At 41.7% G+C, this 5107-nt stretch overlaps 2 long non-coding RNA genes across 2 annotated transcripts in view; one reads left to right on the top strand and one right to left on the bottom strand.

Moving 5' to 3' along the window:
• LOC117958340 overlaps positions 1 to 5107 on the bottom strand; it is a 24611-nt gene that overhangs the window by 8110 nt on the left and 11394 nt on the right. Inside the window, exon 3 of the long non-coding RNA XR_004659697.1 lies at positions 3045 to 3052. This is a non-coding gene — a long non-coding RNA (uncharacterized LOC117958340). The remainder of the gene's footprint in view (positions 1 to 3044; positions 3053 to 5107) is intronic.
• Positions 1 to 5107, top strand: part of LOC117958341 — an 18947-nt gene that overhangs the window by 7932 nt on the left and 5908 nt on the right. Inside the window, exon 2 of the long non-coding RNA XR_004659698.1 lies at positions 86 to 97. This is a non-coding gene — a long non-coding RNA (uncharacterized LOC117958341). The remainder of the gene's footprint in view (positions 1 to 85; positions 98 to 5107) is intronic.

The following is a 5107-nucleotide window of genomic DNA, read 5'->3' as shown; positions in this document are numbered from 1 at the left end:
GTACAGAGTGAGTGATGTTCATTCTGAACAGCATGTACAAAGAAGTCACAAGGAAATGGTTTTGGCCTGAGCAGCGAGGAAAGAGGCTGTTAACAGTGTGCTCCAATAATATTTCCATTAACGACTTCTCATTAAACTTGCTCTGTTTTCAGATGCTAAAAGCTCCCTGTGTTACATTGGCTTCATTTCAACATTTTATTTAAATTTATAAGAGCTGGGGGTCTTTTATAATATATAACCCACTCCACCACATAACTCATTTTACACCTTTGTGTTGAGTGGATGAAATGTCACTGAATAAATAAATGAATGAATAGTTTATTTCAAACAACATGCAAAAGAATAATAAAAAAAAACTTAAAACACAAGAGACAAAAATAGTTTACTATGAAAAAAAAGCAAGAATAAGCTAATTTAAAGCTGCAAACAGGTTTGGACGGGCCCTTGCTCCTCTGCGCGTCGGGGTTTCTGGCGGACGCCGTGTCTGACGGGCGCCGCTCCTTGTAACTGTGCATTTGTTCGGCACTATGTTATAGCATGGGGGGGGCAAACCATCACCAATTGGAAAGGAACTCTGCTGAGTTCAACGATAGCTCACACAAGACTCTACAATAAATGGTTCAAAAGCCATAAAAGGGTGTGTGGTTAAAGTAAAGGGGGGGCAATATTGCACGTAGACCAAACATTATAAGTTTCATGTAAATCGAGTGATGTTTGTTGTGTAAAACTGATTTCCTGATGCCAGCTGGGGGGGGGGGGGGGACTATGACTTAAGGTCGATTTTGGCCTGTACATGTCCTCAGGCCTGGACCTTTGTCAAATGTGAGACGTTTCGGGTCGATAATACAATGTACACTCAAGTTACAACAACTTCTTTCTTCGTCGATAAACGCTCAAAATGGCTGCCACGCCAACACGGTTTGACAAACAGTTTTGCCTTTAGTAGCTTGTCATCGGCGAGGTCTTTAGATGACACGGACTGATTTTGAAGTTGATCGGATGAAATCTCTTAGAGTAGTTCCTTAAAGTATAGCATGTTTAAATGTTGGGCTACTTCCTGTTGTCACTAGGGGGAGCAATGACTTTGAGTCAATTTTGGCAAGTAAACGTCCTCAGGGTTAGAGTCTTATGAATCATGCAAAGTTTTGCGCCAACTGGACAATGTACACTTCTGTTACCCCCACTTCCCGTTCAGATGGCGAAACGCACAAAATGGCCGCCACGCCACGGCCCTGCCCTATGACAAAAAGTTTTCTCTAGTTTAATACATTTTTGTCTTTAACTTCTTAAGATGGGACAGGAGTAGCTCGTTAAAGTATGACATGTGGAAACGGCCAAAATCGCACTATAATTTTGAACCTTTAATTCAAGTTGGCGGACTTTCTCTTGGGTTTAGGGCAATGAGCTTTTTGGACGTCAAGACATGCTACATATGTGTACCACCTTTCGTTTGTCTACGTGAAACGTAGTGCAGGAGCTCAATTCATTCATATTTGTGCGCCTATTCACGAAACCCTTAAAATTCATGCTTTACATTTTCACTAGGTTTGATGCAACCGCCAATTTTGGTGAGTTTTTGATTATGTTACGCCCTTCAAAAAGGCGGTTCTTTTGCTAGAGGAATAATAATAATTCCTTCAGTTTCAATCGGGCCTTTGCCGTTGTTGGCACTCAGGCCCTAAAAAGGGAGTAGGAGAAAGCTAAACACTTTTCGGGTCCTACCCTTTTGGGAAATGTCCATACATTTACATCTTTAATTACAAAATGATCTCGTATCAAAGTGTTTTGAATCTATCACTTCACAATATGCAAGCATAAAACCAACAAAACATTGTCGAAATCCAAAAACATTTGCAGTGGTTTAACCCTCATGTTGTCCTCGGGTCGAAAACTACCAAAAGTAACATGATGGATTCCACAAAATGCTCTTTGGCAAGTACAAATCTCTGCTTTCATTAATTTTGGGGCGTCTTATTCAATTTTATAGCATTGTAAAACAAATTGAAGTGTTTTTCTAATAGTATTGAGTAAAAGTTGACATATTCCAGTCTGTGATTATCCATCAACATCCATTCCTTTAATTTTAGTCTCAATAATTCCTAATTTCTGCTTTTCTAACTCAAACATTTGGTATAATTTCCTAAAAATTAGTAAAACTAAACTGAATAAGTTAGTGTTACAAAGTGTTAAACGTCAAAAAAGTGACACAAATTGAAAAATGTGTTGAAAAAAGGGACAACAGCCTAAGAAAAAGTTAAAAACATTGATAAAAAGCGTGAACAAAAGTATTAATTTTCAGTTTTGAAGGGAAGACAATACAGGGGTTAAAGCGGTTTTAAGGTTGCGTTGCCGTGCAGAGATATTCCATCCCAAGTGAGACTGGCTCTTGTTATCTTTAAACTCCAGAGGTTACATCGATTGTAAATCACACAGCGGTCCTCGGTGTCTGAAAAACTGTTCCGGCTCAACCTGCCTGTCCGATGGTGGATTTACAGTTCGCTGGTGGGAGCGGCGAGCGCCAGCGCAGCCTCCTTCGGGCTCGCCGGCGCTCTCCTCTGCACATATGGACACGTTAAGTAAAAGTGTAGGGTGGAGGAGTGCTGTTCTGTTGTGGGTCAGACCGCCTGAGCTATCTGCCATGATGCCGCTGCACCTCTCTGGCTGCCTAATGAGATGCAACCCTAAAAGCTGCTGGAATCCTTTATAGGTGGGAAGAATCAACACTAAAAAGACTTGGATTCAGGTCCAATAGAAGCACACGGATAATATGCAGAGTTGAGACCTAAAGGGAGAGTTGTGCTGTAGGGGCTTTTTTTTCACTTTCACATTCATCTTGTGAAACTATGTGCTTTCAACAAAGCTTGGCAAAGAGGTAAATAGCAATAAAAGGGGATTGGAGTGTACATGTTTCCCCTTGCCAAGTGTTGGAAAAAAGATATTCGCCGCTTAGAGCGTCTGGCAACAGAGCTTTGGCTGGTGATGTCATCTCCAGGTCCACAGTTTCTGTTTGTTTCACCTCCATTATATGTGAAGGTTCAACAAACCTGGATCTCTTGTGGTTTCTACCCTGAGACACATTTTCCCTTGTTTGGTGTCCAGTCCATTCTTACAAGGCTTTAAAAGAAGAAGAACGAAAGGGCATTTGCAAACTTCATGCTTCTTTGTGACATGTCTCTGTAATTCCATTAGCGGTAATGCCTCCTCTCTATTTCCTTTGTGCCTCAGGAAATGAGAATCTGACATGTTTATTAGCCTGGCAGATAAAATAACATGCCATTCTCTCCACTGGCAAAGATGGCAGCAGAGTGTTGCAGGGATGATGTGTTTTTACTAGGCCAAACCGGAAGTTAACAACACCCTGGTTGCCTCAACAAAAAGCCAATGGGATTTATCCAAAATGTGGATAAGTGGCCTGGCTCCGCCCCCCTACGTACTTCTGCTCAATTTTCATTTTCCCTCAGTACTACAACTGGGTTTGCGATACATTCTTGGGTTTTGTAAGTTTTCCAATCAGCGAACAGAGGGAGTGGCTGAGAACGATGGCGTTGAGGTGTGCGCTAGTTTGAGTTGTAGTTCTGAAATTTACCAATCCAAAATTAACTTTTTTGTCCACCAGCCAAATGGCTAGTGAGTGTTTAAATTTTACCAGCCACTCAATAGATTACCAGTGTTTTTTGGCTGGTTAGGGAAGCAAATCTACCAGCCGTCTGCTTACTTTACAAGCATTTGGCTAGTAGATGTTGCTAATTTTGGACCCATAACCTATGGAACATGGGCAGTGGCGTATCACGAGCTGACCCCTTTTAAGGTGAATACATGCACAAATACCTTAGTTACTGAAGGAGTTAGCTGCTAATTGGGGGATGAGAACTCAGATTTTAACCCTCATATAATCAATTTCACAAACTGAATATCCACGCACTGATTGCCCGCTAAAAGTTGTTGCAATTAAATGCAAACTCATTTCAAGGTTTTCTGTTTTATTTCTGCAGATTTTAAGCAGAATAAATGGAGACTTGGAGTAAAACAGTGTTTTACAAGCAATGGTATGATTGGTGATGGTCAACAGTCCCACAATGGCGAGAAGCTCCAAAGAAGGTGACGGTCAATCATTACCATCCCTTCATGTGATGAACAGTTTGACCAAAAGATAAATCTGACCAAATGTCCTCTACAATATATGAAATGAATTCCAGGATGAAAAGAAAACATCTAACTGTGCTATTGTGACAGTTTAATTCCTATGATGGAAGTCCAGCACATTCCCAGGTCCGAGCCACGGTGTCAGGAAGAATTTGTCCTGTGCTGCGCTGTGTGATGTGTGTGTAAGAGGATGTATGTTTCCTGTTAATGAGGAGTAGTCTTCTTATTTCCTGTGTGGATGTTTTAAACATTTCTACACTAACATTTTCATTGGCCCCAGAGCTGACTTTCACCAGGACATGCCAGCCGCCGTGTTTCCTCAGCTGGTGAGTAACCTCCAGTCCTCACGCATCTCCCCTCTGCCATCAGTTTCCTCCTCTCCGCCTCCTACTGGCCCATCTTTCAACACCTGACTGGGCAGTCAGCGGGACTGACACACACTCATTACCAGCTTTGCTGTGAGCTAAAGTCAAGCTAAATCAAATGTGATGGACAGGAAATAAAAATAGATTCTGAACTTGCTAAACTCCTCCTCTGGACAATTTTACCCTAAGCAACTATAATTACCGCTGCACTTTCATTCAACTCGTGAAGTTAGATTAGCTAGCTAGCTACAAAACATCTGCCAGTGAATGTTGTCATTTCAGACAGCTAGGACATGGCTACAAATGAGAAGTTGCTTTTGTCTATCTCGGAAGGAAATTGAGGACTGAAGTTCTAGTGGTAAGTCTCAGCTGAAGGTGAGGTTTAATGTAGAGCCCGACCCATATATCGGCAGGCCGATAGACATTTCCTGATCTATCGGTATCGGCAATTTACAAATGGCTGAGAAATTAATATTTACAAATAAAAATGGACGTCAACCATGTTATGAGCGTTGGCGTTGCATAGGCTGTCCACCAGAGGACGCTCTACAACGTCCCTGTTAGTGATGGTGTTACATAGTCTGTCCACCAGAGGACGC

This window comes from Etheostoma cragini, chromosome 15, assembly GCF_013103735.1.
Source record: "Etheostoma cragini isolate CJK2018 chromosome 15, CSU_Ecrag_1.0, whole genome shotgun sequence".
Taxonomy (NCBI): domain Eukaryota; kingdom Metazoa; phylum Chordata; class Actinopteri; order Perciformes; family Percidae; genus Etheostoma; species Etheostoma cragini.
Note: the sequence above shows the minus strand (reverse complement) of the source record. Positions and strands in the feature narration are given on the sequence as shown.